The sequence below is a fragment of the Parasteatoda tepidariorum genome, chromosome 3, assembly GCF_043381705.1.
Source record: "Parasteatoda tepidariorum isolate YZ-2023 chromosome 3, CAS_Ptep_4.0, whole genome shotgun sequence".
NCBI classification, from domain to species: domain Eukaryota; kingdom Metazoa; phylum Arthropoda; class Arachnida; order Araneae; family Theridiidae; genus Parasteatoda; species Parasteatoda tepidariorum.
In genome coordinates this window covers 97,061,031-97,073,052 of record NC_092206.1, presented here as the reverse complement: position 1 = coordinate 97,073,052, position 12,022 = coordinate 97,061,031, and the positions used below count along the sequence as shown (strand labels likewise).

Sequence of the window (12,022 nt, the reverse complement as noted above, 5' to 3'; positions counted from 1 at the left end):
CAACATTATTGAATCCTGCATAAATGTTCTGGAATCTTTAATTCAATAATTAATTTTTTAATTAATTTAATTTGTAGTTTTATGGTCTATCTTAAATGTTATCATTGTGTTTTATTTTTTGAAATACTCTACAATAAATTATCTTAACTTTAGCTATTCTAACTTTTTTTCTGAACATAATTTAAAGTATTGTTTCTAAAAAAAAACTTAGTACAGAAGAAAAATTTGATGACAGAATATTGCCAAAATTAATTGTATATAACATATTAAAAATAGTTTTTGAAAGTGGTAATTCGATTCAGAGTTATTCATATCTCATTGTTTATAATGCATAGATATTTCAGGATCAACGATTGTCCGCTTTTATTACCAGTGTATGAGTAGAGCCCCTGATTTTTATAAAATTTTAGGAGTTTAAAACCTTGACTTATACACCCTTACCTACGGTGTTGCAGTTCTTTGCAGTGCAAAAGCAGAGAATGAAAACTGCAACAATGTAGCAGAATGGTTTTGTTCACGACAGCTTATATTCAAGTTACGATGTAATTTTTAAATGCTGGTAGAATACTTTTTGTTTTGTTGTAAAGGCATTTATACGTAATTTGAAATTAAATTAATAAAGGTTCCTTAATTATTTTTTTGGAATTTCAGATGGCTAAATAAAATTATTTTATCTAGTGGAAGTTGTTTATTTTTAAAGATACCCAATTATTAAAGTATTGTTGCAGATCATTCGACATAATTTTTGCTTCTGGGATTATATTGATCTACATGAAAAAGTTATCTTCTGAGGAAAAAAAAAAGTTTTTGTGTCAGTGGTTGATAACTTCATAAAATCATAGATGGATTAACCAATTTAGTGAAGTGTTAAACTATAATCTATTTTGAGTGAAATTATAGAAATTGCAATGAAACACGTGAAGTAACATTCAAAAAGTGTTTTCTAATAGTGTACAAACTTTTGAATAGGTGAATATTTGCAAGATCTGCAAAAAAATTTTATTTTCAGTTTAATACTTAAAATAATGATATTCTTTTCTTTTGGAAAGAAATTTATCTTTCAAACAGAATATTCAATTTCTCTTAAGTTTCATTAGATACCTTTTTTTCTTGTAGTCCAGGCCAAATGTGGCTTTTTCATTTAAAAAAATATTTTAATAGGTTTTACATTATTATATATACTTTAAAAGTATTATCTATATTGTATATAGTACTTTTTATTTTATTTAATCTGTTATTGATGTTAAGAATATAATTGCAAAAATGCTTTTTTATGTTTATTTCTTTAAATAAATTATGCTAAATATTGTAAATTGCAATCTGTGTGTTAATGCTAACATGAAGCATAAGCACATCACATTAGCATGTATCACAAACACCTGAATTGATATAAAAATTAGTATGGTAAAGTTTAAATGTTATTCAATTCAATCAACCTGTAATATTTAATATTAGCAATTATTAGAATTCTTGAAAGTTAGAAATTGATATAATTTTTAGCATAAAACTGAATGGAGATCATAGCATTGAATGTTCATTTCAATATATTTTAATTCGTACAGGCACTGTTTTGACCCTTCTGCCATAATTGGGACACAAACAGCATAGCTTATGAATTTGCAGCTTATTTGAGTACAGTACAAAATAAAAATTACTACAAAATAAAAATTACTACAAATTATTATAACTTTTTAGAACCACAATATGTATTCATGTGATTTTTACGAATCTTGCTTAAGGGGCCATTCAAAAAGTATGTACACAAAAATGGAGAAATTTAAACCCCCTATCCCCTTTCTTACCTAAGGTTTAACCCCCTCCTTTTTCATAAAAATTAAAATAATTATGTTTTAAATAAAATTAAATATTTATTTAAGGAGTGTGTAGGAAAAAGTCAAATTTAAATTTGGTGTATGCTTATAATGTAAGTACTTTGTATAATACCTCCCCATCGTACAAAACCGTACAGAATAGCAAATCCCCTCCCCCCCTTTGGGATGTACGTACTTTTTGAATGGCCCCTAACAGCATTGTAACATCTTTATCACTATATTGCTAAATAAATGTATGTGACTGGTTTTATATTTAAAATGTTTAACAAATGTAATACAGTTTCAGAAAAGGCAACCACCCTACATTGCTAGTTAAAGTGTTAAAAAAATCTGATATTTTTTCTTTCTAAATTGAATAAACATCAAGCAAGTATTAAATGTTTTTAAATTATTAGATTATTTTAGGAAACATATGTATGCATAAAATATAAATTTGAATAACTAAATTGTATCAAAAAAGTTTAAATGAAATGCTTTTTTTTGTATCAATCAAAAAATAATAAAATAAAATTTATAATACAAATTCTGAATACGGGAAAGACGCATAGTACAAGATGTGCCATAAAAGTTACATAAATAACAGGATCTACAAAAAGTTTGAGAATTAAAAATGGCCACGAGAATCCAAAAGGAGAGCACTATGGAGAGACTGCATAAAGCAATATATATTAGTCTGCTATAGGCAATCATAGAATGAAAACTAGCATAAAATTGAAAAAGCAATTTATAAGCATGAAGTTTTGTCGAAAATTTGTTAAAACAGCCTCTAAACCTCATACAAAATTGGTATAGGGGTAAGACAGATATCTAGAGCAGAAAATGCATTGCAGAATGATATAAACATTTTCAAGGGAAAAGGAGTCAATGATCTAGATGTAGTTCTTTTTCCCAAATATAATTTCTCAAAAGTTACTCAACAAATGTGACAATCGACGCTTGAGATAACCAAGGGGCAATAGAGAAATTTGAAATTGCAGGATGTTGTTATCACCATCATTCACAAAGATTTGGATTAGGTTTCATTGTAAAAGATGTTATACTTTTTTTTGATATTATTGACCCATCCTTTGCTACTGTACCCCTACCTCCTTTTGTCACATTATATTACATAAAGATAATAGCTTGAAATAAAACACATGTTAAATATCATATTTCAACTTTTATTGTTTAACTATGTGTTTTAATAGCATTTACAAGCATAAAAATGATTATATGTGTACTTATCTTAATTAAAAAGATATAAAAACAAGCAACACAAAAATAGATCTGCAGACTTTCAATGTTTTTATTTTAACCAAAATGTGTGTTGTCTCACTTTCTTGTTACACCCTTTTAGACTTTTTGGAGACGTAACTTATCGTATATATAAGTAGACTTTTCAAACTCTTAAAATTTTACAAAAATCAGGGGGTCAACTTATACACTGGCAAAATTCAGACATTCGTTGATTGGGAAATATCAATGCATTATAAACAATGAGATAGATATGAATAACTCTATATCAATTTATCTATTTCAAATTTATTTTTAATATGCAATATATAATTAATTTTGAATTTTTTCTCATCAAGTTTTCTTAACATGTAAAGTTTAATTTTAGAAATAATACTTTAAATTATATGCTTAGAAAAAAAATTAAGAGCATTTAAGGTGATTTATTCAAGAGTATTTCAAGAAATATAACACAATGAAAGCTTTTAAAACATACCATAAAGCTACAAATTTAAAGATTCCAGAACACGATCTGTGTCAGAATAAATATTGTCAGCAATGTTGTTGTACAGATCTGTCTGCAATAGATGCTACACTATCCTCATGTCCTGCAAAAAAAACTGTTTTACCCTCTTCTAAAGAATTTGAAATTCCACACTTTTTAAAAGATGTTACAATAATATTTGAAATTATATTTTGTAATTTGTCTCGTTTCATTTGATACATGATGTCTATAAGAGCAGCGCAAAAGTTTCATGTTTTTGTGTTCATTTTAGATGTGAAGTATTTTTTTACTTAAGACAATTTTGTCTACTTAATTTTTTCACGTTTTGTTATTTTAGAAATTTTTGTTTTTTCAGGAGTTTACTTCATCAGAGATTTGCTGTCACATATTCAAAAATAGGTCGACTCATACAACAATATATATGGTGCATGCTTCACTTGATTCTCCAGAAGAGGATTTCCCTATCAAATTTTTTAGACACACCTTACATGTCAAATCTACATATTTTTATCACTTAACTTAGTATTTTTCACTATAAACTTCCATAAAATATTTGCTATAATTTTTTTACTTTGTGACGATGTGAGACTTCATAAAGCAATCTAGTCTATTAAGGCTGGGTGATAACTTTTAGTCAAAAGATGTAAGGCTGTGCTTACGAANATCATATAGTGATATAGTCTAAAGAGGCTGGGTAATCACTTATAGCTGAGAAGCCATGTACTATCGCACAGAATATGTGTTCCTGATTCTGTCCTTCACTATAACCTCAACTTTAAAAAGACTATCTTTGTTATTACTACTTAAATTTTTTTTAAAAATACATGGCAGAATATTTATGTCATTGTTTTTACTTGTAAGATTTAAATCAGTGATTTTTTCTTTCAAAAATAAAACGATCAATGAAGTGAATTTATTAAATTAGTGAAACCTTGCAGTTACCACAAAAGTGTTCAATTATACAAATAAGATAATATATTTATAAAATTAGAAAGTAAAAATAGAAATAAAAAATTGTTAAGAGCTTGCTTGAGAAAACACAGTACAAGGATTGTTCCCTGAGCTTAACAGAGAAAGGCAATCATAATTGTTCACTACATTAAAACAACTGTATGCTTTGAAATATTTTTAATTGTTCTCGCGTAGCTTTAATTGATACATTTTTATAGCAAAATCTCATTGTATTTAATTAATACAATTAGAATACAAAAGTGATTCATACTTATTGTTCTATAAAAACATAAGATAATGAAAGCAACTTCCTTATTCTTTATGTATGAAACTCCTTTTTTTTTCTTCTTCATTAACCAGCATAATTATATTTTTTAAATTTTACAAGAGTACATAGGAATTGATGAAATTGTTTTTTCTAATCATCTAAATAATGATGATAATGGTTGCATTAATAAGTGAACTTAACATTTTAAAAATAATGGAATAATTAATAAATTATTGAAATAAAATTTTAGTTTAATTATTAAGATAGGTAACTAAAACTAATTGTATAAAAATAATTTTAAAATATTGCTTATAACCTAGACATCTTAAAATACAAAACATTGTAGTAAAACAAGGTCGAAGAATAAGATTAAGCAATACCATCTTTTACTCATTGTTTTCAGACTTTTTACACAGATATAGTTATAGAATATTCTCTTTCAAAAAATGTAACATATCTATAGATGACATTGAGTATCCATTCACTGTTTAGTCTATCGGGTTGCTGGATCATCAGCTCTATTGTAATATCCCATACTTCATTTCGCATAGTTATTCCCAGTTTTATTGTTATTTTCACAAAGTTATATTAGTGTTATTTTCAGTAAATAATAATTAACAAAGAATGTACAAGCACAATTATTGACAAATTTAATACTAAACATGGTATCCATAAAACTTAAAATAGAACAATGGAATTATTACCTATTGGATGTGAGTGAACAAATTTTAATCAATAACTTCAATTATTTGTTTTGGTAACAAAATTACCCGTTTTAACTTTCTAATATAGTAAGGAACAAGCTAGCAATATTTTTCAAATCAAAAATTCTGAAAATAGGGTAGGTCTATGTTCAAAGGTAGTCTATTTCTTTCTGCATTGAAAAATCCTTAGTATGTTATGATGATCAGTAATTTGTTAAATAATGCAAGATATCAAGTACTACGGATTGTTTATATGTTCAATACACATGAACTTATGAACACATCATTTGATATAGACTATGGATGAAGAGTCATCTTGTACTTGATCTTTTTGATATCTACCCTGCGTCATTGTGATGGCTGTTCTAAATTGTAATCTGAAAATGTTTGAACATATCTTAGAGACATACTTACTGACACATCATTTTTTAAATGTCTGCATCTCAATTATTGAATGACTATACTTTTTAACATAGCTAAATGACATTTATAGATAACCTTCATACAACTATAATTTATAAAACTGTAATTTATTGGAATATTTTGTTATTGTACCAATATCTTTTCAATAATGCTATATGTTTTCTGATGAACAATACAGAGTGGCAAAACTTGACTTTTCAGCCTGATATTGTTATTTTTTTTATCACGTTCCTGCAGTATCAGATAACAGCTCAATCACTTGTACTGAAACCATGTATGACTTTTTCATCCAATGCTGTGTTTTCAAACAGTAAGCAAACATTTTGTACTAGGCCCTCAAGAATGTATTAAGTATCTTACGCATTTCAAATTATTATATTTATTCTGTACAATATTCTAAAATTTTCTACATTTCTTACATATTTCAGGCTATTATTTCTCTAGTTAACAGAATTACAATGAAAGAAATATTGATGAACACTGTTAGGTAATATGGCATGTAAAGATCAATTACACAACCCACAATATGAAGGTCATATAGTCATATGTTTATTCGATTCTTATGAGTACTTGTGTAATTTTCAGTATAGATACTTTTTAGAAACTTAACTGTACTCGACTCACTCACTACTGTATCAATAAAGTATATCTCACACATTAGGCATTATACGGTGCTCTGATGACACAGTCAGTTAAGGTGTCGTTCACACCACTGGTTGGAAAACTAGGGTAATGAGTTTCATCCTGACAGCCTACAAAACAACCAGTGTGTATACAGCAAGGAACACGTTACATCTGTTGTGGCTGTCCTTTGGTGTGGAAGTTCGGAGAGAGGGATACCAGCTCAGTCGCTCTCCTCGCCGTCTTACCAGAGTCAAAATGACGTGGCATTCCTGCCAGGGACATTACAAAGAGCCTTAAGAATGGAGCTCGATGCTTTGCTATGGTTGTGTGATGTGATAGACATATCATGCTCCATTGACACCAGGCTAAATGTATGGAGATTTTTCTTCATTCTCTTATAATACAACAGTGGGTCAGTTTCATTCTAAAAGATAGTTCATGTTTTTTTAATTCCTGCTACAAATTTTCCTTATATTAAGAGACACAATGCATTTCAATTTATACTGAGCTGTTATGTAACATTTCATTTCCAGGGATAAACACAAATAGCAGTAAATATAAATTAAGCCTTAATTCTTTTTATCTTTGCATAGGTGTTCAGCTTATTAATGATGAAAACCAAGAGGGACATGGAAAAATATAGAAATGAGAAGGAGTCCAGTTCTTCGAGTGCATAACTAACGCGGGGAACTGCTTGGTGCAGTATGCTGTACCAGAAAAACATCTTACAGCGTGAGTAATATACTTAGATTTAGCAGAGCATCATATGTATTAAGATGCATCACATGTGCATAAGAAGACAAGTGGCAGTCCGGAAGTTAGCCAGCTGTGAACCGGTTGTTGGACAACTACATGTGTGGGTGAGCACGCTGCCTCCCACTATTTTATTCTAAAATATGTTAGCAGATTCAATCAACGTGGATGATATAAAAGTATTTTTAAAGAAATATCTTAATTGATAGTGCAGTACTGTTTATCATTAGTGTAAAAATGCAGAACTAACCATTAACCAACAATAACAAAAGGGGAAACTTTTCTTCTCCCTCTCAACCCCAGTGGTGGATTAGAGGGTGCAAACACCTGTTTCCAAGGTCCTCTGCTGCTATGTCCCTAAATATTATTTTTCCTTTATACACAGAAACCATACCAAACCTAGGGATACGGGCTTGTTACAATGGAAGCTACCCTTTCTCCCCAATAGATATTCTTTGATTAAGGTTCCAACTGCATGATCAACTAATAAATGAATGGTGGCAATGTGGCCAGCTTTGTAAGCTTTTACATTCCAGGCTCATTGGTATGAAGTTTAAAACATCAATAAAGAAGCTACATCGAAAATAATTTAAGGCAAAGCTTCAGTTCTACATACTTCAGATTTAAAATATATTTTTAATGCACGATCACATGAGTCTACAAATTCACACAATTCAAGGCTTATCTTAAAGCATGATAATTGCAGATAAAATTCAGTCAAATATTAACACATGTACTATCATAGCTATATTTATTTATATTTTAAGCTTGTTTCAGCATGTTAGAGATTTAATCATTTTGTATTTTTACACCTCTTTATAAATCCCCAAAGGTTAGCGTTTCAATAAATGACTCTTTGCGATAATTAATTTATTAGAATTAGTTGCGTGATATTAGAAGTCTTAGGAATATGATAAATTTTTGTCTTAGGATTTAGAAATAAAAGTTTAATGGGTCAGAAAAGCTAAATGCTGTTTACTACTAAGGACCATTCTAATGAAGCTTTAAACATATTTTAATCTTATAATATCTTTTAAAATTATTTACTTTGGAAGTTTGTTTGAAATGCACATTATTTACTTCATTCTTAAAAAATGTGTTAAATTATTTCAGTTGCAAAATTTTTGTGTTTTTGTTTCTTAATGTTAATCATATCAGATATTTCTTTCAGGTGCAGATGTATCTCACTAAACATATGCAAAAATAAATAAGATTTTTAAATGTAAAATAATTTACAAATTCTATTTTTTAAAAATAATTTTTGAATTTATTCAAATTAACTTCACCATCTAATTAAAAAAAATGTTTTACATTAAAACAAATAGCAAACTCATTTTCAAGTTCTTGAGTAGAACTGGTGCCAGCAAGTATCGTTTTTTTCTCCCTAGTTATTATTTATTAGATAGATGCAATCCGATTCTCAGTTGCAGCATATTTTTCTATATTAAATCTTAATTATTTTAGGCCATACGAAGAGAAGGCTTAGCTTTCTTTTGAACAAGCTGACAAGAATTTTGAGCGTTTTGACTAGAGCAATGGCCATGGGTCAGGACTACTTGCAGAGTAATGTGTATAGAATAGGACAGGTAGATATCTGACACTCTTACGACTCTGACAACCCTCTTTACGACCATGGCATGTCCATGACGGAGAGCACCTTAATGTATGCCCTATTGTCCTTAAATGTTATCCATATAATGTTAATGATAATACCTCTTGAGATTTTTATTATTTTTACTATATTGGGCTGATTGTTGACTGATGACCAAAATTTTAGTGACTGCCATAGGTTGAAAAAAAATATATATTGATTATCCAAAGCTTTATGAAGAATTTAATTTTTACCTTCATTTTTAATAAAATTTGATGTCCCAATACAAAAAGAAAAAAACAAAGTAATTAAAAAGTGGAATTATTACAAAATATTTCTAGCCATATGATTGTATCTAATCTGATAACAGCAAAATAGCCAATTTAAATGTGTTGCATATTACTTTATACATTTTTTTAAATGAGGTATGTATAATACTATTGTGATAATTTTAAATAAAAAAATTCGGTAGATTTTGTACAAATTTAATAACTCAATATTACAATGCGGGAAACCAACTAGGTTCAAAATAAGAGTAAAAAATTAAATGAATTTTAATAAGTATAATTTTTATATCAATACTATACATTTGATTTAAAAATTTTTAAACTAAAATTATTTTTAAGTATTGAAAAACATCTCCTTTCTGTTAACATTCTGTAAGGCAGAAAATGTATTTTTATGGTTTTTAAAAAAATGTATATTTATGGTTTTAAAAAGACCAAGTCATGTCATCAGGTGAAACATTTGAAAACTGACCGTAAGTATTAAATCACTAACTATTGACCCCCCCCATTATTCAACTTGGAGTAGCCTTGCTCTATAAAAAAGTTTCTGATCAAATTTGTTCAAGTAACCTTACATTTAAAAGATAATATTCTATCTTCTACATTTCTTTGATAAGGGATTTATATTTAATCATTTACTTTTTTGTTACAGAGTTTGAGAAGTTTGTTAGTCTGATAACTTTAATTCAATTCAGAGAAAATAACTGAAGGAAAATCAGGCAAGTAAATGCACAAACAATTTATTGTAATTTTGTTTCTCTTATTCAGTGATTTTAAATTTAAATTATGTACAATGTGAGAGAAATTTGATTTTTTTTCTGTTAATAAAATTTAAATAATTCTAATTTTGCAACTTGGACGCAATATCTTAAGCTACCTTACCTTATGGAAAGTTCAAATTTCAGAAATTTATATCTGATGTGCAAGAACATTTCATGTATCAACCAACACTTCGCAAAGATGGATACTTATTTAACTGATGTGAACAACAATTTGCATTTAGAATTGCTCAACCGACACATTTTTATAAATAATTAATTGTTTATAATTTGAAACGATTATAAAAACAGGATTTTATACAGAGGAAGAAAAGACAAAAAGTGCAATTATAAAGTGAAATTTCATTAAATCATACAGAGTAAAATTTTTTAGTGTTAAAATTGGATCAGCTGCACTGCAAGTCAGTATTTTTAGGTCAATCTAGACATATCTAACATATCTTTTCGCAGATTAGATATTGTACATCATTTTTGACCGACCACATTCAATTTCACATTAATAAAAGTATGAGAAGACTTAAAATATTAAGATATGTTATGTTTATAACATTTAATGTAAAGTTGTTACTTCAAACTCATCTACGTGAGAGATTATCAAGCCACAATCTTTCTTTTTCTCTCAAGATTTGCATTAAAGCTTAGTAAAGCTTTGACACTAATTAACTAAAAAATGAAAAGAATGAAGATTTAAAATGTTACAATCAAGAAAAAAAAAGCTGTTCCTGAAAATTAACAGAACACAATAATAGTATTCTGAAAAGACTCAGACTACTGTTATTTTGAAGAAAGAAAAAATTCTCTACATGGTAAGAGAGTAACTCCTATTGTTCTTCACATAGACTACCATGTCTACTAAAATGGGAATAGAATATTCACATAATGGTTTTGTCACCTCAATATTGTTGTAGAGTAGTTTATGGAAATATTTTTAAGTTAAAGAAGGAGATTTTCATTATTTCTAAAGTAATTAGAAATAACAATTCAATATTACTTCTAATTAGTTCTTACATTTATCTTATATTTCACATGATTTAGACTTCTTTATCAGAGTGAGTTTTTCTTCATCCGCTGACTTTCTCTCTTCAGTAGCTTTCCAATTTATTAAGATTTTTATACCTTAAGCATTTATAAAGTTCTTTGCTTGGAGGCATACATTAAAAACAGTCTTTTACTCATTTTCAATTCCTACGTAGTGATTCTCTTAACTTATATTTTATGATGAAAAATCTTCGATTTAGTTCATTATTGAGAGAGTGCATCGTACTTTATTTTATCAACTGCATTGAACAGCTGATGCATATTGAAAAAGAGACTGCATACTTCAAATTTTTCATGATATTCAACTTTCTTATTTTTTTTATTAATACAATTCGATACTAAATGAAACATAAAGACCAGTCTTTCACCCTAGCAGAGTTAAAATCAATGTTTGGAGGTCTTTTCTCTTTTTGTGCATTCAACTGTATTAACTTCGATATAGAACACTGTCTACTTAACAGTAGACTCAAATTTTATAAGGGAATTAAAAATGTAACAGATGCAAAATGTATTGCATAAAATTTAAAATTACATACCATTAAAAGAAATTCGAAAGCTTCTTTTGCTGGAACTTTGAATCGAAAACTCATTGTAAAGTTATGCCATTTTTTAGAAGCATCACATCAATGGAGAAATGCTTCAGTTGCTTTCATTCACCATAGGGTTTCATAACTTTTACTCTATCTACATGGATGTGACATTGTCCTTAATTTGAACCACGTTGGTTATTTTCCTAATGACTGAAGATCAGATTCTTGCTGGATATCCTTATCAACATTTAGAATCCGTTGAGTGTCTTTAGCTTTGACATCTTTGGATCAACTAAGTTGTAAAATGTTGAGAAAAGTTAACTTTTTAAAAACATTTTGGCAGGCAATTTTTCTTTTGGAAATCTGGTTAAATAGATATCCATTAAGAGGGATAGATGAAACTATAATTTCATGATACAACAATCAGAATTGGCTGTATTGTGCAAGATACAAACGCAATTATATTAAAGAAATGAACTCAATAAGGCAGAACACAACATTTCAAGCACAAATTATGAAGATAAA

General features: G+C 28.2%; 1 protein-coding gene and 2 long non-coding RNA genes across 7 annotated transcripts in view; 1 reads left to right on the top strand and 2 right to left on the bottom strand.

The window, feature by feature from the left end:
- The window catches only part of LOC107440286 (uncharacterized), a 23,031-nt gene extending 14,528 nt beyond the window's left edge, over positions 1-8,503 (top strand). For all 4 annotated transcript variants that reach the window (XR_001583621.3, XR_006225647.2, XR_011636479.1 and 1 more), the window contains one exon: positions 7,113-8,503. This is a non-coding gene — a long non-coding RNA (uncharacterized lncRNA). The remainder of the gene's footprint in view (positions 1-7,112) is intronic.
- The window catches only part of LOC107440285 (transforming growth factor beta regulator 1), a 43,990-nt gene that overhangs the window by 7,129 nt on the left and 24,839 nt on the right, over positions 1-12,022 (bottom strand). The window lies entirely within an intron of this gene.
- LOC139425209 (uncharacterized) lies at positions 6,259-12,022 on the bottom strand. Its single transcript, XR_011636481.1, has 2 exons — positions 11,504-12,022; positions 6,259-6,943 (listed from the first exon to the last, which is right to left on the bottom strand). It is a non-coding gene; the product is annotated as an uncharacterized lncRNA (long non-coding RNA).